This window comes from Podarcis gaigeae (genome assembly GCF_964106915.1).
Source record: "Podarcis gaigeae genome assembly, chromosome: 4".
Lineage (NCBI taxonomy): Eukaryota > Metazoa > Chordata > Lepidosauria > Squamata > Lacertidae > Podarcis > Podarcis gaigeae.
In genome coordinates this window covers 84,616,400-84,639,950 of record NC_139677.1, presented here as the reverse complement: position 1 = coordinate 84,639,950, position 23,551 = coordinate 84,616,400, and the positions used below count along the sequence as shown (strand labels likewise).

At 44.2% G+C, this 23,551-nt stretch overlaps 1 long non-coding RNA gene across 1 annotated transcript; it reads left to right on the top strand.

The window, feature by feature from the left end:
- The first annotated feature begins 3,477 nt into the window (after nt 1-3,477).
- Nucleotides 3,478-16,451, top strand: LOC310843853. Its single transcript, XR_014563701.1, has 4 exons — nt 3,478-3,511; nt 9,573-9,657; nt 10,536-10,714; nt 16,247-16,451. It is a non-coding gene; the product is annotated as an uncharacterized lncRNA (long non-coding RNA).
- Nucleotides 16,452-23,551: the final 7,100 nt, after the last annotated feature.

Here is a 23,551-nt window from a genome sequence, read left to right as displayed (position 1 = left end):
TTTTTGCTCATCAGTCGGCACCTTAGAGGGTCAGCGTAAGTCTGATGTAAACCAGCATTTTTTTTAGCGATGGCTAAATGAAACACATTCTTGTATGTTGTTTGCCAACTTTATTTTTTCTTTATGTGTATAAAAATGGCAGGTTTTAATCGTACCCTCATGACAAATGTGTTACAGAAAGCCAGACAACTGAGAGCCTGGTGCAGAACATTACCAAAAAGGATTAATCAAAATTAGAGCTAAACCATATTGCTAAAATTAGAGGTAAATATATTGCTAAACATCCAATACTTATTGGATGCTTACTGCAAGCTTTTTAAAAAAACAAAAACTCAGTATGCCTGGTATATCAATAACTTGCAGGGATTGTATATTAGACTAACATTTAAAAGAAATCCAAATCTCTTCAACAGGCTTAAGAGGAACTGATTTATTCTCACAAAATGGTATAGAGTAGACTGAGATCTGAAGCCTGTAAGGCAAGGTGGACTGATAGTTGGACTTGGGCCAAAAGGAGTGGGTTCAAATCTCTTATGTGAGGGCACAGCACGCCTGCAGGGAGGAAGATAGAAGTTCCATTGCACAAGTGGAAACTCTTGCGCTGACAGAACACATTAGTTGGATACTAATGCCCATTTTCTCTCAACCTAACCTAACTTAGCATCTACGAGGCTAGAGGTGGGGTGGTGCGAGACTTTCTGAATGCTCGCCTAAGCTCCTTGGAGAAAGGGTGGAATAGAAATGCTATAAATAAGACAAATTCACTACATTGTCTTGGCAGTTGTCTTGATCCTCATGGATTCCAATCACGTACGTTCCTGCGGCTGCCCAGTTCCCCTCGCTCAATACCGGCAATGTTTTCTCGTTGTGGCCGCTTGCAGATAGTTTTTGCTGTCTCCACCCTTCCCCCCCCCCACATCCCTATAGAGCATTGTGTACCAGACAAAATGCATTATTGGCCAAACTTCACAATTACCACAGCACTTTGCTTGTCCTACATTGTGGGGAAACCAGAAAAGACTTCCATCATTATTTATGAATTATTTATGTCAGTCTTAAGGCTGGGATGTTGTTTGTTTTTCTGAGAGTGGTTTTTCTTCATCTTTTGTTCTATGGTGCTTATGCTACCGGTTTGGAATGGTTCTGAGGTAAATTATTGAAACACAATGCTCTGCTTAAAGCCTTCTCTCCTGGGGTTTGGGAGTCCCCCCCCTTTCTCAGTCTGTATATGCACCATACATTTAAATCACACCCACCCAAAAGAATCCTGGGACCTGTAGTTTGCCAAGTGTGCTGAGAATTACAGTTCTGTGAGGAGAAAACTACGGTTTCCAGGCTTTGGGTGGGGCTTTAAATCTATAGTGTGTAGGCAGCCCCAGTTTGCCTTCTAATGGAGGTTTTTTGGGTAAGGTTACCAGAAATCCCCATTTCCTGGGGACAGTCCCCAGATTTACAAATCAGCCCCCTGACAAAATCCATCTATTTAAGTAGGAAGTTGAAAAGTGTCCCCAGATTCATTGGGGGGGGGGAATCTGGTAACCTTATTTTTGGTGGTCTTCGGCTGGAGTTGATGCAGTTGACCCATCTTCTTCAGAACTGTTGACTTTGAATTGTACCAACTCTGCAGGATTTCCGACGGGGGATACCTGTTGATGCACCTCAACTGTGGAAGACTTGGAACTTTTCAGTGTTTTTTTAAAAAACAGAATTGACTCCAGGTTTGTGGAGGCGCTCAGCAGAATACAGTGGTACCTCAGATTAAGAACTTAATTCGTTCTGGAGGTCTGTTCTTAACCTGAGGTACCACTTTTGCTAATGTGTCCTCCTGCTGCCGCCACGCCACCACCGCACGATTTCTGTTCTCATCCTGAAGCAAAGTTCTTAACCCGAGGTACTATAATCTGATGTGCCTGTAACCTGAAGCGTCTGTAACCTGAGGTACTACTGTACCCTTCCTTCTGTGGGAATTTAGCTCCAATTTCTGTTTGCAGAGAAGACAGCCCTGGGTCCTTTGACCCTTTAATTGGTTCCCTTTTCCCTCCTAGAAAAACTAAGCAAGGCACTCTCTTTTAAAGTTTAAATAACATATAACTTTTACTTAGCACACTTGCACATTAAAATATACAATGTGGGTAGGCGATACTTAAGTCGCTCAAACATCTTACACAGATTAAACTTTTACAGACAAACTTAACTCTCTGACTCTGAGGCAGGCAGCAGCACAACAATTTATACCTGCTGCTCTAACTGTTAAAACTGTTGAACTAACTGCCACAACTGCCACAGAGTGAATGTCATCTTAGAGTTTTACAGCTCTTGCAACTAACCCTTTACATATGCATTTTGGATGCTAACATCCCACAAGTGAGATTCTTGGACAGCTGAGAAGCAGTCTCTCTCTCACACACACAAATAAAAAGCAGCAAAACCCCTGAGAGGCAGCCACCTGACGACTGCCATTTTGTTTTCTCCACAGCACACCTGACTGACACACCAAGGATGCTGTGTGCCTGTTCCAGGCCTGGTCCTTAGTGCTTAAAAACATATTTCAAGTGGTAAAAAATAAAGCTTCACATAATTATATCTGAAATCCTTACAACAGGCTCATGAGGACCAATTTTATTACCTCTCCATTGCAGGTAGAAGGCTGAGGCTGAAAGAATAATGGGGTGTTTCGGGCCACCAAGCATATTTGCTGGTGAGATTTAAATGCATCATTTTCCAGCTTATACTTTCCAGCTTGCACTAAACCTCACCACCTCATAAAGACAGGGTCCACTTCATTCTGTATGTGTGGGTAAAATTTGGTTCATCAGTAATACGGGCAAGAAAACACTTGCAAGTCCTAATAACCTCAAACCCATTTGTGAGGTTTCGAAAGAGGTGAATGGCTCATCCTACAGTGCTGGCCCTACCATTAGGCAGTGTGAGGTGATGGAGGGGGAAAGCTGTGTGCACCCCCTGCACCCCCAAGCTAGCTTGCTGCTGTTTGATGCAGTGAAGGCTGCTGTCCTGTCAGCAGTGTTGAAGTAAATTGAACTGCCGGTCCAGTGAGCTTTTGTATATTGAACGGAGGAGGCTGCCACCTGTGCCTCAGGCAGCAAAATGTCTTGGGCTGGCTGAACTTACAGCTGGAAACCTATGCAGTTCATTCTCACGTTGTGAGGCTTTAAATCATCCTGGGCTGGCAGCTTCCAGCCTAGAGCTTGCGGCAAAATGACAGAAACCACCCCTGCCTCTGAACCCCTAGTGACCTTGAACTTGGTTCCTTTTAAAATGCAATCTCAGGGTAGCCAACAACATTCCCCTCCTCCTTAATAATAAGTAGTGAAAACTGAATGGCACTAAGAATATGTCTGCTTGTATGTATGATCGTTGCTAGGTAAATGTACAATACAAGTCATGGATGCCTGCACACTCTCACTGGAAGTTAGCAATTCATTATTTCTGTGCATAAACACCATTATAATGTACAAGAACAAGATTTGCTTGCTCCAAAGTTTATGAGAAGGTTAGACAATGTCCGGTCTTTATTTGTTGTCATTTGTTTGCAGTGAGGTTATACAACGCTGAGGATTCATCCTGATTTGCTTACAGCAATTTTATATGCCTTCCCCCTTAATCATTTGATCTTCCCACTCTTTTCAATGTATTCCCGAACTGCAAAAAGTCTATTTTTTAAAGCGTATTTGTTGCAACATAGCACTTTAATCATGCAAACCTACATTTCTGGTATGTGCTTAAATTTCTTCTGCAAATGCCAACAGTCTGGAGGCAGCCTAAATGAATATCTAAGTAAATGGTTCCCAAAAACCTACCCGCTTGCATGGATCACTTGAAAATTGCTAATGGGCTTTGCAGACTACCTAATGATTATTCTGCCTGTGCTGCATGCTGTTTGATTTGTAGTTGTCCTTTTTTGGCTTATTTTATTTCTTACATTGTGTTTTATTGTATTATAATTTGCACCTCATAGATTTCATATTGTAACACAATAGAATATGATTTAAGAAAGAAAAGATGCAATAAAATAAAATAAAAATATCAACATGAATATTCAGGCATGCTGCAGACCACCTGAATGAAACTTGTGGTTCACTGGTGGTCTCCTGATCTTCAGGGACTTTCTTGAAGATCTTGGGAACTCCTGATCTTCAGGGACTTTTGATCTGCATGTGCATAGAATGTGAGAGTTCAGCCTATTGTGCACAGAAATGTGAGTCTGAACATATGGAAGTCAGAGGGACGCGGGTGGTGCTGTGGGTTAAACCACAGAGCCTAGGGCTTGCCGATCAGAAGGTCGGCGGCAGTTCGAAAGCACGCCAAAGTGCAAGTAGATAAATAGGTACCGCTCCGGCGGGAAGGTAAATGGCGTTTCCGTGTGCTGTTCTGGTTCGCTAGAAGCGGCTTAGTCATGCTGGCCACATGACCTGGAAGCTGTACGCTGGCTCGCTCGGCCAATAAAGCGAGATGAGCACCGCAACCCCAGAGTCGGCCACGACTGGACCTAATGGTCAGGGGTCCCTTTATCTTAGTTTGGTGAAGGTGCTGAGTCTATTAGAGATCATTATTCCCCTCCTCACAGACCTGCAGTTCCCAAGATTCCATGTGGAGGAGCAATAATATCAAGCCAGCTTAAGATATGCCCTTTGAGACTATGAAAATGTAGTGTTTAGCCTATTAGCCTAATAAAACACTCGGGCTTTAGCCATTTCATTGATGCAATGTCCGTTTCCTCTGTATGTTTTTGTGTTGGTGATGTATACCATATTTGTTTTAGCTAAATAATATACCAGATTTTGTCCCCCAAAATGTACTTCTTTGGCTGGCAGTTTTCCAGCTTCTTTCCTTTCCATTTATTTAGCATAATAAGTTTTGAAATTATTAAACTCACACGATAAGGTAGCTAGATTCATACAGCACGCTGAAATGCAGAAACCTTGATAGAATCCCACATTTAAAATCATGTTTCCTAGGAAACAGGACTTTTTGCAAGTAACTATTTCCAAATTCCTTTATGCATATGAGTTGCTCCCTACCCTCAGTGGCTCACTCACATTGATTGCTCACATGTTTGATATGCCAACTAGCTGCTTTCTTGCACAACACAAAACAAGTATGTCTATTTTAAATCAGAAATGTTGGTGGCTATGTCAGTTAGTTAGTTAGTTAGTTAGTTAGTTAGTTAGTTCATTAAATTTGTCAGTCACTGTACCTTGCCCAGGGCAACACAAAGCAACTTGCAACCCAACAAACAGACAATAAACCCCACGTAAATACATTGAAAGCAAGAGGAAAGAAAAATACAGTAAAAGCACCCCACCGGTCAGATCACAGTGAAACATGGGATGCTCAGGATACTGGTATAAACTGTAGGTGGTAGTTACGGGTACAAGGTGTGTGGGGGTGTGGGTGTCAATTAAAAAACCATTGCACAAGACTTTCAGAGTTAGGAATAGTTTTCACTTCTTTTGCTCCAATTCACAAGAGAGAATCTTCTTAATAATGCATTTCAGAATTATCAAAAAAATCTACCACCCTCCGACATTTCCAATTCTCCTGCCACCCGACAGGACAAAAAGTCTGCATTTTAGTGAGGATTCTGTGCTTGATGCGGTGCAGTAAAAGGTTGAAGGTAAATCTCCCAACAGTGTACTCTTAGCATCAAGCCAGCCCATTGTTCACAGCCACCTAGCAAATCTGCGTGATCTGGAATAAAAGTGAATGCTATGAAGAGCACTGCAGGGCACGGATGTCAAGATTCATAGCCCAAGCTTCCTTTTCCGCTGCAGAGTAATTCTGCTGCCAGGGAAAGAATTTTTGACTAAAAATAGAAAGAAGTGAAGGATTCTCTGTTGTTCTGAGATGGCACCACCTTTGTATAGAGGTTGGCACCAGCCATATCCAACCCCTTTCAAGGCCAGGATCTTTACACCAAAGCAAGTGTGTGGTAGGAGGGGCAAGGGAGGAATGTTTGGCTTGAATGCGGTGAAGCCTTGAACAATTGTCCAAACTGTTGTGAGAAGTTGTAGTCCTTTGATTATGTAATATAATTTATTTGGAGAGTGTCTCCCCCATGTCTCCCTCTTACTTACTTACTTACTTGCTTGCTTACACACACACACACACACACACACAGAGAGAGAGAGAGAGAGAGAGAGAGAGAGAGAGAGAGAGAGAGAGCGCTCCATATCACCATAGTTTCCTTGCTAGAAATGCCAAGTTTCGGTGTGATTTTTTTATATATATACTATATAGTCTGCAGAAGAAACAAATTACTATGCACTACAAAACAGAACTGGCATTTCAAATTTAAAACAGATGACATCAGCATTACACATGGAACCAGACACCATCAAATCATATGCCACCTCATAAATATTCAAGCTGGTGGGGCAAAAGAAATGTAAAGTGCATGGCTGGCCAACAGAGCTCCCCAGGGGCTGGGAGCAGGGCGGAGGGAGATTCCTTTCTTGGAGGCTTTTAAATAATGCATGTATGCAGTCCGTTCTGAGTAGCCTATAGGGAGGCAACTCAGCAGCGTCTGCAGATTTCTTTCGGGGTCTGTATTACACTGTGGTTTATGAGAATGGAGCAAATGAAACCTAGCGATGGTTCTTAGTGTAGGATAGAAATGGCCATTTGACACAGGGATGGGGGAAACTGGTGGATATTGCTGGTCTCCTGCTCCCATCAGGCCCAGGGCAGCCTGTCCAAAGATCAGGGAAGATGAGAGCTGGAGTTCAGCATCGTTTGGAGAGCCACGGTTTTCCCGTTCCTTATTTCGTGGAGTCCAAAAAGCAATGTGTGAAAACATGAGGAAAGGCCTAATAGCGGCATAGGCACCCCCAGGCACCATTTTTATTGCACATTTGCGATGATTTGTGCTCATGATGCTTTCGGAGTGGTCACATGTGACCCAGTTTTCTATACAGTTTGTGCCTTCAAATGTTTTGGGGTGGTCAAATTGCTTCATTTCCAATCAGTGCATATCCCATAGCAGGGGTCAGCAACCTTTTTCAGCCATGGGCCGGTCCACCATCCCTCAGACAATGTGGTGGGACTATTTTTTGGGGGGGGGATGAAGGAATTCCTGTGCCCCACAAATAACCCAGAGATGCATTTTAAATAAAAGCACACATTCTACTCATGTTAAAAACATGCTGATTCCCGGACCGTCCGCGGGCTGGATTGAGAAGGCAATTGGGCCGCATCCAACCCCTGGGCCTTAGTTTGCCTACCCCTGCCCTATGGCACTCTGCTGAAATCCTGTAACTTTCCAAACCACAAATGCTCTGGTTTATTTTTGAGACACTTTCTGTGGTGGGAAAACAGGGACCTTCAGTCCTTGCTACTGCTTCATTGGGGCAAGACCTGCTGCTGTGACCACTAGGACTGAGCTGTTTTGTTTCCTTGAGTAATGACGTCACTAACATAAGGTATTTTACTGCTGACCTATGCCTGACTCACTCCTGCCAACCTAACAGTTTGAAAGCACATCAAAGTGCAAGTAGATAAATAGGTACCACTCCGGCGGAAAGGTAAACGGCATTTCCGTGCGCTGTTCTGGTTCGCCAGAAGTGGCTTAGTCATGCTGGCCACATGACTGTCTGTGGACAAACGCCAGCTCCCTTGGCCAATAAAGCGAGATGAGTGCCGCAACCCTAGAGTCAGTCACGACTGGACCTAATGGTCAGGGGTCCCTTTACCCTTTACCTTTATGCCTGACTCCAGCTCTGGACAGCAGGTCACCTCCATGCTTCTCCCCCACCACACCGGTCATTACAGGATTTGCTGTGAACCCTGAGAATGCCAAATCAGAAGTCTGACTGAATTCAGCAGGACTTACTCCAAGATTTCAGACTTACATATAAATAAAAAGCACTACCCCAATGCACCGCCTTTGTATGGATAAGATTCCATTCATATCCTACTCTTAAATGGATCTCCCATCTAGCGGCTGATTAATGTCAACCATGACAGGACAGGATTTGGTCCCTGACAATTCACTGGGGCCTCCTAGCGACATTCTTGTCTAGACTGCAGGGCAATGTCTGAGGGTGCTGAAGTCCAGGAAACAATTTGGGAAAGGCAACTGAATAGCAGAGAAACAGGGTGCAGGAACAAAGGTATTTCTGAAATAATACCACTTAGAAGTAGAAGGGAAATTCCTGTGCATGATGTGGATATAAATCTAAAGTTTGCGGTATCCAAACTAGATCACAGCATGCCTTTGGAAAGGGTCCATAGATGGGCAGCCGCTGTCAGAACCATCTGTTATTGCTGAATGCCTCATCATTCACAATACAACTGAGCATCCAAAGATGCTGAATCTTCAATTTCACTTTACATTCCCTGGAATTTTTCTAACCTTAGGTATCCCTTCTCTCTTTAATTTTGCTATGAGTTCATCAAATGTTTGCTCGGATTCTTGAAGGTAGAAAAGGAAATGAGCTCAGACAAGGCTCACAGTGGCATTACTTCGCCACGTGTTGCATGGGCAACAGGGAAAATGAACTCATTGCACAGAGAAGATATGCAGAACATTAAAAAGGAAAGATATGAAACGCTCTGTTTTGTTTTGCGCTCTGCAGAAAGCCCTTTCTGAACCTTTCCAAATCCTTCTATAATGAGACAGATATGCAACAATAATGAAAACACTGGGTTTTCTCACTCAATCCCCCAAATCCTAAAGGGTGGGCACTTTTGGCTGCTCACACTCAGGGACATTGGTTGGGGAGGACAAGGCATTCCTGTGAGAGACTTTGTGGGTTTTAATGAGTATTTCCTTGGCTCCTTTTAAGATCTGTGGAAATCCTAGCCTGCCAGGAGCTAAGGGTATTCAGGTGCCTTCATGGCTTTACATGAGGGTCTGTCTGTGACTGTTCTCTACAACTTCAAGCTGTACAGACTCTCAAGCTCAAGTGTAATTGCAAAGGGGGGACGAAAGATAGCAGCCTGATCTGTAGGGTTTCATGTGATCATATGCACATGTTGTTAGACATTCCCTAATTCCCTAGGCAGAAAAAAATAATCTAGGGGCAGTGCTACTCAGTTTGCCATCCTTTTGCAGGATCTGTCTGCCAGATGGACAGGCATCTGACTGACACAGTTTCCAGTACCCTTTCAACAAAATTCTCCAATATCCCTAGCTGCTGCTGAGATGATAGACTTCTTCAGATGGGAGAAGGAAACATCTATTTTCCAGTATATGATTACTGCAAAGCTCTGTGCTTTGCCATATAGTAGCTATCTGAAACCTTTTCCACCTAGCACCGCTAACTACAAAAAGAGATTTTTTAAAATAAAAGATGTTCACCCTAATTATATGCATGTATACTTGGAGGAATGTCTTACTTAGCCCCAAGTAATAGGAATGCATAGGATGACAGCCTTTGTTTATCTTAAAACAAGAACACTATCCTATGCAGCGCATATTTCAGTTTTTCCAAATTTGGGTAGGTACCTGGCTCATGTTCCAATAATGTATTGGGTTTGGCTGTGTTTAAATCTATTTTTGCTCTTTCCTTTCTTTTTCTTTTCTTTCTTTCTTTTTATTTTTTGCAACACAGGGTCTTCGCTTCTGCTTTGTGCCAGTAGAGGATTTTTCAAAAAACAAACACAGCTCCTGGGAAGCCTCTGCAGATTCCTCCCAAAGTGCGTAATGGAAACAGGTGAAGTGTAAACAACACGCTCACCCACTTGTCTCGCTCCTCTTAGAATATTCCAACAATGTCTTTATTTAGTGACAGTTTGAGAGATGCTTACAAATAAGTAGCTAAAGATTTTCCTATGGCTGAGAGTTTTCAAATACATAAAATAAATAATCTGGGACCGGGGGGGGGGGGGGAGAGAATTCTTAAGATTGTGATCAAAAATATTTTGGGCAAAAACAGCACTATGTACTGGAAATAGTTGGATTAAATTTAGTACATTCGTTTTTAAGAAATGGATACCTGACAAACCAGAAAAATCTAAAAATAGAACCATGATATACAGCATTGAGATATTTAGGCATTTCCTTCAAATAAGATATAATGACCCTATAATTTAGCTTCATGTGCATGTTGTGTTTCCAAATAATGTAGTTGCAGTGTTTCTAATCAACGCCCACCCATCTCATTATTTTCCTTTTACTCTGCTTGCCATACATCAAAAAAAATCCTGACACGACCTAGCTTGCGGGTGTAAAAATGGCGTCCGATGTATGGCTACGTGATGGAAAAAGCAGTGGAAACAGCTCAAGAAGCTTAAAATCACAGTTTTGGTGGGTTTTCTTTAAAAAAGCATGTTGCGGGTGTCAGGAATTTTATTCCACCTATTCACCAAAGTTGTTTCCAGCCCATGGGCCAAATGTGATTGCTTGGACTCTACCCAAGCCACACCCCATCCTTAGCCACACACCCTACCAGCCCTGCTTTGCATTCTCCTTGCTAGTTTTTGCCTGGATGAAATGTGTCTTGAACTCTGGTAATGACTTTTGCTTGTTTGGATGGAAGGTATAGACAATTGCTACTGGTTTTTTGTATCCCCAGTGGGGCCATGACTGACTCCAGTTATGAAGGCTGCAGCTACTGCTGAAGATGCCAGAAACCATCTTGCTACGGATCCTGAACAATTTGGCCCCTGCCCTCTGCTTGGCTCCTTCCCACCCAGCCTTGGAGGGTGGCACCCTGACTGACTCCAGCTGCAAAGGTTGCTTCTGCGGCTTAAGGTGAGAGGCCAGAGAGATTTGGTTTGGAGATGATTATTTTTGCTCCTAGCTGGGCTATATTCTTGGGTTTTCATTATTAGAATGTACTATAAACAGTGGGTTATTTAATTTTATGGTATTATTGTATCACTGATACTCAGGGCTTTTTTTCAGGGGGTACTCAAGGGCACCTTTTTTTGTTAAAAAGTGTGGCACTTACTGTAACAACTTCATGGTGAATACTGGCACCTATTTTTCTAGGGGAGAAACACTGCTACTACTACCACTGCTACTACTGTTAATTCCCCACCCTTCACCCTAAGGTCCCATGAATATGAGACATTCTTTTAGGGAATTGTTTATATGACTATTTAAATTTTGTTAAGTTTTGTAGTTCATAGGGAGTTGTAATCCATAAATATTTTGAAGTTGTGAGCCACTTTGAACATGGTTTGAGCTTGGAAAAGCAGCATACAAATAAATGATGGTGATTTTTTCCAGTTCAAAATATCTCAGGCATGGAAAGGGCGTGGGTACTTGATTAGGTATTTCTTCCAAAGTTCCTATTTAGGCAGAAGACAATGGATATGCAAACATGTTTTTTAAAAAAGCTTTTACCCCCCCTTCTCCTAATATGATCATCATTCATTCTGCAAAACCATTTAGAATCAAATGATTGGCAGCTACAAGGCCACTGCTTTGCATTTTAAAACCAATCTTTGTCTTTTAATTAAGGCCTGTTGTAAGAAATGTCTTTCCTTTTCCACCCCGCCTGAACACCCCACCTTTAATGTAAACATCCTATTTTATTCATCCACAAGGCTCTTCTTATTTGATGTATGGTTTAATTATGCCTCCAGTCACTCACTCTTAGAGAGAGAAAGGGAATGGAAATTAGTTCTAATTATGCTTGCTGCCTATATCATTTTTGTTCTTCAAGATGAAACTGGCAGCCTCTATTATTTGGCATTTTCTCTGAAATAAATAGCATGAGATGAATGAGCTAATTGTTATTTTTTCACATGAAAAATATATACCGTATTTTTTGCCCCATAGGACGCACTGCCCCATAGGACGCACCTAGGTTTTTTTTTGGGGGGGGGGAATAAAGAAAACAAAATTTATTCCCCCCCCCCCCAGGCACGGGGCTGGCGCGGGGGAAGCCTGAGCTTCCCCTGACCCCAGCCTCCAGAACAGCCTGATATCCGCAAGTCTAGGGAGCTGCGCCGGAGGGTTGCGCGGAGCTGTGCGGAGCCCAGGAGTGCAGGCAGCTATGCGCAATCCTCGGGAGCCCGGCGTGGCTTTGCGCTGGGCTCCCTAGGGTTGCGCAGAGCTTACTGAAGCCTGGAGAGCGAGAGGGGTCGGTGCGCACCGACCCCTCTCACTCTCCAGGCTTCAGAGAAAGCCTGTATTTGCCCCATAGGACGCACACACATTTCCCCTTCATTTTTGGAGGGGAAAAAGTGCATCCTATAGGGCGAAAAATATGGTATATACATTTTGAATCGCTTTTCACAATAAATAGCCTTCTCGCTTTAGGACGTAGTAGCTTGTGTTAATGTGTTAGCTTCTGTGCTGTTGGTGCATCTCCCACTTTGCAACTGTCTGTGAGTGGCAGACATGTTTCGTATCTTCACAGAAGGTTCAACAAACGTTTCTACAACCCCCAGAATTCTTCTTTTAAAACCAGCTGCTGGGAAACTCGAAGTGTTCAAATTGTGATTTACTGGTTCTTTATAGGCTTAGCATGTAGTTTAATACTTTTGGGGATCCCATTTGGACAGCTAAGCTTTATATCTGCATGGTAGCAGAGTTGTGAATTGCCCAGAACCAAGAAGCCAGTTCTCCATCTAACGACCAAAATATGTGTTGTTAACTGTTAAGTTCTGCTTTTGAGTCAGGGGTGGTTTCTTGTTTTTTTGTCACTGTGAGGGGCCTGACAATTGGGGTAGTGGGCTTTAACCTGTTACGCACATACTCTGGTTGTCACGGTCTGGTTGCCGGGCGTTCAAAGTCTCGGCAGGGGACGTCAGGACCGGGGGCAAGATGGCGGGGAGGGAGCAGGAACGGGGGTCCAGAAGCCAGGAAGCCAAGAGTCTGAGGGTCCAAGGGTCAGGAAGCAAGTAGTCACAAAGTCAAGGGTCCAAGGATTAAGAAGCAAGGAATCAAGAAGCCAAGGTTCAAGGATCAGGAAGCAAGAGGCCAAACACAGCAAGGCAAGAAGCGTGTTGCTGTGGCAAAGAGCTGAAGGGAAATGCTGACCTTATATCCCTTCCCAGCTCTAGCCACCAGTGAGTTACCAATCGGCCTCACCTGTGTGGCCACACCTTGCCTCTTCAGAACAAACTTAGGAAGGTCCCTGTTAAGCTGTGGGTAAACATATCAGACAACACAGCAATTCTTCGAACAGCTCTTGTTTATTCACAGGCCAGAACTGAACTGAAGGGTTCAGTCAGCCTGCTTATATAGAGCTTCACTACAACGTAACTATAACAATTTTCTAAAACTATCCAATCACTGAACGTCACTTTCGATGCCTTATTTGCATAATTATCTACAGTATCCCCCTGCTAGCCCAGGGTGAGAACTTCAGTACATAACAGCCCCAGTCCTGCAAAGTCCTATTGGTCACAGAGCCTGGCTCCTGTACACACACCTGACAGTGGTGGTCTAAGGTGGATGTTCCCCCCACCCCACAGGAGGGAAGGTCATTGAATCAGGATCACAGCAAGGGGCAAAGCCACCTTACTAGAGTCCAAGGCAGGGCTGAAATTGCAGGACTATGGCTCTGAGTAATCAACTTGCTCCTAACAAAAAAAATTCCTTCCAGTAGCACCTTAAAGACCAACTAAGTTAGTTCTTGGTATGAGCTTTCGTGTGCATGCACACTTCTTCAGATACACTGAAACAGAAGTTTCCAGACCCTTCTATATAGTGAGAAGGCGAGTGAGAAGTAATACCCCTCCCCACCTTCTCACTATATAGAAGGGTCTGGAAACTTCTGTTTCAGTGTATCTGAAGAAGTGTGCATGCACACGAAAGCTCATACCAAGAACTAACTTAGTTGGTCTTTAAGGTGCTACTGGAAGGAATTTTTTTTTGTTTTGACTATGGCAGACCAACACGGCTACCTATCTGTAACTGCAACTTGCTCCTAGAGAGGCTGTAACCAGACTGAGCCTTTTGTGCTGATCAGGTGCTGATTATCTCCAGGCTGCTACAGCATAGGGGAAAACCAGAACCACAACACCAATGGATACCAGGAGCGGGGTACCCTCTCCTCCCCACACCCTGAATCTCCCCCCAATAATATATAACTGGATCTCTTTGAACTGCTCCAAGACTACCTGAAGACTGGAGGAGTGATGCTTTGCAGAGAGTGTCAGAATTGACTGAGGAATGTTCTGATACAAGTATTGGATCTCTGAGTGACCAGGACCATTCTTAGACCATTCTGCCACAGGGGATGCAAACTGGATTTTGCGGTCCCAAATTATGTGGTGACCAGCAGACAGACTAACTCCATATGAAAAACAAGAGAGAAATAATGATTCACTGATGCATGTAAGCACCAGTAAATAATTATGCTTTTTTACTTTATGAAACTGTTTTTGCCTCACTCAGTACAAGTCATCTGCTCATAATCTGATATACAATTACACTTTGCAGCGGTAAATATCACACACATCATTCCTTGGTAGTGGGAGTTTAATTTCCCCACCTCTTTAACTAAAATTGAAAGCTCACAAGGAACTAAAGTGCACTGCAAGGAAAGAACTAGGTATCACTCAGGAGTGAACTTTGCAATTCTCCGCTCTTGAGATCCATTTGGCAAAATACGGTCTGAGTCATCTACAACTAGAATTGCTTTTTTTCCGTGGTGGGGGAAGTGGGGGACAAATTTACAAGCTGTGAATTAACTTTTCTAACTGAATGTTATGGACGCTGTCCTCACCTCAGGCTGCAGTGTGATTAAGGGGCCTGATTTTTTAAATAAAAAAACCAACAGTGAAAATTATAAAAATAGCATCTATAAGGATGAGCCAACTTATTAGATTCCCCTTGGAGGGAAAATAAGTTTTCTATCTCCAATCCAGGATTTTGCATCTTCATTTCCTTGAGTTGCCTCAGGTTTTGTTGGCATGGATCAATTGCTACATGACTTTTGTTATGTTAATTACCGTTAATCATGTGCGTGGTAATGTAGAGCTGCCTTGCACTCACCCAGTGCTGTCTTCTTATTTATTTATTGCATTTATATCACACCTTTTGATCCAAGGAGTTCAAGGTGGTATACATGCCTCCCCCCCCATTTAATCCTCACAACAACCCTGTGAAGTAGGTTAACCTGAGAGGCAGTGACTGTCCCAAGGTCACCCAATGGGGCCAAGTTGGTATTTGAGCCTTGGTCTCCCTGGTGGCGCTGTGGGTTAAACCACAGAGCCTAGGACTTGCTGATCAGAAGGTCAGCAGTTTGAATCCCTGCAACAGGGTGAGCTCCCGTTGCTCGGTCCCAGCTCCTGCCCACCTAGCAGTTCGAAAGCACATCAAAGTGCAAGTAGATAAATAGGTACCACTCCGGTGGGAGGGTAAATAGCGTTTCTGTGTGCTGCTCTGGTTTGCCAGAGGCGACTTAGTCATGCTCGCCACATGATCTGGAAGCTAATGGTCAGGGGTCCCTTTACCTTTACCTTTACTCACTGGTCCTAATCATTGTACCATACTGGCTCTCTGGTAACAACTGTCTAGGGTCTCAGACAAAAGTCTTTCCTCTCACCTACAGACCTTTTAACTGTACCTCGAGTTATAGTCACTCCCAGTTGATATGCACCTAGTACCACAACCATGTCTTCCACCATGCTTTTCTACCTAAAGCTCTTGCTAGAACCACATCTCCCATAGTCCTCTGCACCATGGCACACTGTTAACCAGTGTTCTCCCAACATGCCTTTCGACTGCTCCTGCTACCACCTATTTGTTGAAAAGGAAAGAGAGTGACGGACGAGTGTATTTGAAGGGGTTGATATTTGGGGGTTTGGGGATGTGGGTGGGGAGCTGCAAATCCTTCTCTGGCTCAGACTGAAATCCAAACCAGAAGAGAACTTTGGGGGCTCATAAAACTTACCTCTTGTTTTGAGGCAGGCTTTATGAGTCTTCAGTGTTCATATCTGAGTCTGGCTTGGCAGAATTTTGCAGCATCTCCAGCTCAGATATTGGCTAAGTGCTCATTCCTTTTTGCAATTAGAAAAGAGAGAGAAAATGAACACTTAGGACAGTTTCAGGTCTCAAAACTCCTAAAGGTCACCCTTTTGAATATATTGGTAAAGTTTCTAAATCCTTCAGTTACAGCACAAAACCCATGAGGATGTCTGGCCCAGTCATTCTGTCCAATTGATTTTAGTTAGCTTTCTAAAGTGCATGTTTTCTCCAGCTCATGTTTCAATTTGTTGTTCACCTCATGGCCCTCTTGACACCATATAAACTCCGCACAAACACTGTCATCATTAAATGTAATCTCTTTCTCCATTATTCAAGGCCCTATTTATCTTGCAGCCCCAGAGAGACCAGCCAGGATGAATTAATGCTAACAGCTCTAAATCTGCAGATAATCTCTAGGGTTATTTTACCATACACAGTTCCTAGAAAGGTCCTTGTCAACCACTTGCTGCTCAGCTCCAGGTCTGGAAATCATCACAACTCGGAGCACGTTCTTCGAAACATTAATCTTTGCTTGTTTTTAATAATCCTAGTCACAAAATTGGTTTTGATTCTTGCTATACATTGCTAGAAATTTCAGCAACTGAACCAGGGAAAACTGACTTTGTGCAAAGGTATTTGATTCCATAACTCCTTCATAGCAACTCCCCTGTGAGGAAAAGGTGGGAGGAGTTTTTAGTTTATTTTTTTTTTATAATAATTTTTATTAAGGTTTTCCAAATTAAAACAAATCAAAACAAATTAAATCCAATCTATAAACTTTTTGCCAATAACTAGGACTTCCCCTCCCTACCCCCTCTTGTGTTCCAAATCTTCCAAATAAGCAATTAAATTCAACAAGTTCTTAATCCCAAATTACACTCTTCATCAATAACCCAATTTATCCAAATTCCCATCCCCTAAGATCGATCTATACCCTTCCACGAGTTTACCCCTTTCAAACATAGTACAGATGGAAATAAGATAAATATGAATAGTAATTTTACAGCCTTTGGATTCCAATTTTCCCTCCCCTCTTTCCCCTTTGCGTTTCACCTATCCCTCCACTTCTAATATCTTCCTGGAGTTCCCACATTACACTATGTCCCTCAGGTTCTTTGCCAGTCTTTAATTACGGATGTCCAATCATAGAAGGAGTCTATCAAATAAGGGCCCATTTCTTCTATCCAGGAGTAAAAACTCCAATTTTGTATCCATAAGCTTGTCAAACCTGAATATCCCAAATGTTCCCCCAGTTCTGTCCAGTTCTTGTTATTTCCTTGTTCTTGTCAATCATTCTCCTCCTTTTTATTTCTCTGTTCTCCCACAGAAATGTTCTTTTTCCAAAAGTTTCTAGTGTCTCTGCAGAGGCTTGTTATTCATGGAGCAAAGCATTGCATCATGTTCCTTTCATTTTCCAACAAATAGTTCCATTGTTTCCTGTAGTGTGTAGACCTCTGTAGACAAAATAATGTTCCATTCCTGCAGTTTCCCAGGAGATTAAAAGTTCCATTCAACTGTTCAAGTTTCCTGTGAAAAACACATGCAATATCCCTCGGCTCCTCTAGGTGGATTGCAGTAACAAAGTTCCCTTCCAGAATCACATCCACCAGACCAAGTAGCTTGTTGACCGATATTTAAAACAGTTTATATTCAATTTATAACAAATATAACCGGCAAAGTCCTCATAACTAAGTCTCTATTTTAATCTTCCTTTTTGACAGCTCTTTGACAGCTGTCAAAACCTCCATCGCTTTTCTCCAGGCAGTTTCACGAATCGCTCCAGGGATTCCGGGGGGGGGGGGTTGCTTTTTTAAAACAATTCCACTTTTCTCCTCCAGCTCAATCTTATAATTTTCCCTCGCGAAGTTGCTGATTCGGCTAGATAAGGTTACACTCGATCTTAGTTGTCCAGTCCTTTGTTTTGGCTCTTCTACAATTTAGGGGTGGGCTGACTTCCTTTTTTCCGCCTCCCCCGTTCGCTCCGAATTTTAAAAATTTATCCCCTTTTTTTAGTCCATATTCCAATTACTCACGGGTTCTTCTTTAGAGCCGAATTTTCAATAGAAGAAGTCAGCGCTCTCTGCCGGATGGCATGCGGCTGCGCTCGGCAGGGATAGCAGAGAACTCAAAGCACCACGCTTCTCCCCGGCACCCGATCCGTAGCCTTTAAAAAGGCTCCTTCACGAGTCGGGAGAGCGCTAACGGTGCCAGCCGAGTCTCCATGTCCACGGCCTCCTCTGGCCGTGGTTTTTGAGGGTCCCCGCATCGCCGGTGCGGTAGGACCCAGCCCCTGCCAAGCCGGCTCCCTCCGGAGCTCGGAGGGAGCCCGCCATTCGGCGATGGCGCCGACCCGGAAGTCCCGGGAGGAGTTTTTAGTTTAGAGGAAAGCCAAGTAAGATGTGACATGATAGAAATTTATAAAATTATGCATTGTGTGGAGAAAGTGGATCGAGAAAAGCCCCCCCCCAACCAACACTAGAACCAGTGAAGCTGAAAGTTGGAAGATTCAGGTAAAATAAATTACTTCTCAACGCAGCACATAGTTAAATCATGAAACTTGCACTAACTTGGTTAGTTACTCTGCAGGCTCCAAGGCCTCATCAAGAATAAAGTTTTTTATATCATTAACTCAGTTTGAAGTGAGTTCCTACATGAATGGCAGAAGACAAAACAGGGTCAGAGTCAAAATTAGAAAGGTAGCCGCATGCTACAAGGTCTCCTCTTTCCAGTCTCTTCTTTTGCGTCTTCCTTCCACTCAATCTCTTTTCCTTCCTTCCTTCCTTCCTTCCTTCCTTCCTTCCTTCCTTCCTATAGAAAATGAAGTGCTGGAACTCATATCTTGATAAAAGTGCTGTGGGTGCCAACAGAAAATGGGTGCCACAAGCAGCAAAAAAGAGGTGCTAGCACCCAAGGCATTTTGGCACCAGAGGCGAACCACAAAATGACACCCCCGCACCATAGGAAAAGGGGTGAGGAAAGATTTGCTTTGGGAACAATGGAGGGGGGGGGGTTTGGCCAAATCAACCTTACTGAATGGTTGAAGTGTGAATCAAAGGCAGTGGGTGGGGAGGGGCCCACAGAACCACGCTGGGGAGGTGCAGAGCCCAGGAGACCACAGAGGTCAGCCCTCCCCATTTCCTCCTAGGGGTGGGAGCAGGGCTATCTTAAGCATATGTGGTGCCGGGGTGCAAAGATCTGCCCGGCGCCCCTAGATTGTCAACCTTTTTTAGGGAGAGTACCCCCAAAGTTGTTGACCTGTTTTTAAGAAAATAGTTGTTTACCTTTAGAACAGTTGGGGGACACAGGGACTCACAGTGCCCCATGCACAGGGGCGTACGAAGGTGGGTGCGGGTTCCATGCTGCAGGGCCCAAAACGTCGGGTGGCACAGTCGCTGCGCTGTCTGCCAGCTGTCGGCACGCGGCAGATCCCATCCAGAGATGTTTCCTCCGCTGCCACTTGCATTCCCCGTCATTCTGCACTGGCACCCCACATTGGGCAGTGCTGAGAGCGTGCGCCGACAGCGGAAAAGCCAGCAAAGGAACCCAGAGCTCTGTGCATGCAACAGAATGTGTCGCACAGCACCCACAATGCTACATGGTGCTCCGGGTGTGGCGCTGAAACAGTTAGCCGCCATGCAGCTGGGGCAAAAGCCGATGGCCAAGTGGAGCGGAGTCCTTTGGAGCACCGCAGGCTCTTCTGCTGCGGGCGGCTTAACGTGAGTTCGGGGGCGACCGCTGGAGTCTGGGGAAGAGCCGCCTGCAGCAGAAGAGCCTGCGGCACTCCAACGGGCTCGGCTCGGCTCAGCTGTCGGCAGCTCTTCCCCAGACTCCAACACTCGGCCCTGGACTCTGGGCCTGGTGCCCCTGAGAGCCCGGCGCCCAGGTGCCATGCACCCCTAGCGCCAACGGTTAAGATGGCCCTGGGTGGAAGGAGACCCTGTTCACCAAAAGACTACTGTAGAGGCTGCATGGGGGGGGTGATTAGGAGGCATCAGATCCAGCCTCCACGGAGCATGCCGCAGCCATTGCTGCTGCTGCAGCAGCAGCAGCAGCAGGCAACACATTCCTTGGAGGCTAGATCTACTGCCACTGCGGATCCTGCTGCCCAAGGCAGTTGCCTTCCCTTGCCTCATGGGTGGGCCGGCCCTGGATGATACTCTGTACCAGTGAGTACTGTCACAAAAAAAGCCCTTACATAAATCTATGTATTTATTAGAGAACAATTATTTTCATGTCAAAGAGGACACACACACCACCACTGTCTTAAGCAGGTATCAGAGCATAACCCCCCATTTGAAAGGCCTTCCTTTTATTAGGTACTCCAACAACCTACTAAGTACTGTGAAGGATCAAAATTCTATGCTCACGCCACATCTTCCTTTCTTTATAACCCAAACAGATGTCTAACATTACAGCTCCCATTAAGTGCAAGTTTTCAAAATGACACTTAACTGCATCACCGTCTCCATTAACCATTTGGGTGGAAAATGTCAGAAGAGCCACTCTGGCACATTTTTTCTAGCACTTTAAAAAAAAGCAAAAAGCATTATCCCCTTTTTGTGTTATTCTTGGACCTCTTTGCTAATAAAACTCCTTCCCAATCTTGGTGGAGTCCTTGAGAAGGCAGAGATGGTCTGTTTCTAATTGTTTTCTTATTGTTGGCTTTCAACATCACATCTTTTCTGATGATGTCTGCCTCAAAATCCCTTCCAAGGGAATATAGTGTTTCTTCCATGAGATGGTGATCAGACTTCATGGCAGGATGTTTATCTGAAGGGGGAAAATGTTTTGATCTGTAGCTGTCATCTTAGGTTGGATCTTGCGTGCGTTAATTTGGATACAGTTTGGTTTGATGGGTTATTTTACACGGTTTTTATCTTGTGTTATTATAATAAGGAGACATTTTACTAATGGCCATTGTTTTTCTACCTTTTCAATTAGATTCAAGTGTTAAGCGTGATGTGTTCAGCAATGCATATTACTTGAACAATTCACATTTTAACATGGTGTAAGGAATTCCTAATTCACTGTTGTGACATTTGCTGTTTTCCGTTCATGCGATATGTCCCAATGGCATTGAATGTGTAGTTTTTGCATATGAAGAAAATTGTCAGGATATTTTCTAATGGAAAAGGGCAATCCCTGCATAGCTGGTACAGCCATGGTCTAGGAGTGCTCCTGGTTCCATCTCTATCACAAGAAGACCATGCGATCTCAATGTCTACGAGTGGCTTTTACCAACTTTGGCTGGTAATACAGCTACTGCCATTCTGGACCAGGATCACATGACCACTGTCATCCATGCGCTGGTTACTTCCAGGTTGGACTACTGCAATTTAGTCTACATGGGGCTGCCCCATAGGTTGGCCTAGAAGCTGCAGTACAAAATGCCCTGGCTTCCACTGTTCACTGGGGCAGACTATCACCATCATGTAACGCTGCTGCTGAAATAATGGAACTAGCTGCCAATTAGCTATCAGATTAAGTTCAAGGTACTGCGTGGGACGCGGGTGGTGCTGTGGGTTAAACCCACAGGGCTTGCTGATCAGAAGGTTGCTCGGTCCCTGCTCCTGCCAACCTAGCAGTTCAAAAGCACATCAAAGTGCAAGTAGATAAATAGGTACCGCTCCAGCGGGAAGGTAAACGGCGTTTCTGTGCGCTGCTCTGGTTTGCCAGAAGCGGCTTAGTAATGCTGGCCACATAACCCAGAAGCTGTATGCCGGCTCCCTTGGCCAATAAAGCGAGATGATCGCCGCAACCCCAGAGTCGTCCGCAACTGGACCTAATGGTCAGGGGTCCCTTTACCTTTATTGGTACCGGTAATTACTTTGTGTGGTCAGAGTAATGTTGAAGTACGTACATTTTTGATTGAATGATTCCAGGCTATATGCTGCAAATATGTCATTCAGATCTAATATTTTGTGTGTGCATGCTTGGCATGTTAACTTCTACACAATCCTGTTTTCTCAGCATGGATATTAATTGCTGTTCTGCCACTTGCTATCCATACCAGTGAACTGAGTTTGGCCGCATGTATCCTTCCTGAGGGATTTTGTTATTGTTGTTGTTCCTCCCCAAGTCACTCCTCTCCTGCCCTTTTCTGTTTTAGGCATGGGCTCATCATTATTATACAGCTTCCAGTGAAATCTGAAGATGCACCTCTTTACTGTGGCTTTTGACACTTGGGGTGTATATTTTTAGGACCCACCTTATTTTGTGATTGCAAGATGTTTTAAAAAGTTTTTAATATTGTGTTTTAATGCTATAATCTGCCCCCGGTACCTTAAAATGAACGACGGGTAATTAATAAAAATAATGTCCTATACAGCTGAGGGCCAGGATGCTTATATATTGTCTCACCCATTATAAACCCAACTGAGCAATGCACTCTGCATTGCTGGAGATACCATCTCATCAGGAGCTCCTTTCTGTATGATATAATAATATTAAGAATTATTAAGAATAATTTTATTATTTATACCCCGCCCATCTGGCTGGGTTTCCCCAGCTACTCTGGGCGGCCCCCAACAGAACACTAAAAACAGAATAAAACTTCAGACATTAAAAACAGGGCTGTCTTCAGATTTCTTCTAAAAGTCAGATAGTTGTTTATTTCCTTGACAACTGATGGGAGGGCATTCCACAGGGCAGGCGCCACTACCAAGAAGGCCCTCTGCCTGGTTCCCTGTAACTTCACTTCTCACAGTGAGGGAACCGCCAGAAGGCCCTTGGCACTGTACCTCAGTGGCCAGGTTGAATGATGGGGGTGGAGATGCTCCTTCAGGTATACTGGGCCAAGGCCATTTAGGGTTTTAAATGTCAGCACCTACCCAGCGCCTGTGCCAGTGCTGCCCAGGGCAGTCGGGCTCCCAAGGGGTGCGGGGTACGGAGGGTGCCCTCCCAGGCACGGGATAGCTGCTTGGGTGCGTGGAGCGGCATGCCCTTCAGCCGGGACGGAGCAAGCTGCCCACGAGGGCAGAGCAAGCTGTCAATGGTGGACATTCGGCGCGCCGACCACCTGCGACTGCCAAATGTCACCCCCCCTAGGAAAGATACCCGAGGCAGTCCACCCCCACCACACACCCCTTCCTCTACCCCCGTACCTACCCTTCATAACTTTGTTCCATTACATTTCAGGAAAGCGCCATCTCTATTGTGATTTCAGCTTCCTTTTTCAGCCAACCTTTTAAGTGGATAGGTTGGTTTTTTTACCACCATTTGTATCTGTATTTGATTTGAAATAGTTTGTATTATGGATTTTTAGAATTGTCTTTATTAAATTGTTTCATATATGTCTGATCTTTTATTGTAAAATCACTTGGAGATGTCTTATAGGAAGTGATTCATAAATGGAAAAAATGCTACCAAGAAGAAAACAGGGGCGCCGGGGGACGAGACAGAAATGTAGTTTTTCACCTTCCCTTTAGCCATGAATCAGGCTTGCCAGAATGGATCACTTCTATTGGTAGCTCTGCCTTTGGTAATGTCCAATATGCAATTCCTTAGAAGGAAGTTTTAAAAAATGAACATCCAAACTAAGAGCATTTGCAGATGACCTAGTATTGACTTTGCAACAGCCAGACACTAGTACTAAAAGAGTATTAGAGCTAATCGAGACTTTTGGTCAAGTAGCAGGATTCAAACTTAATAAACAGAAAA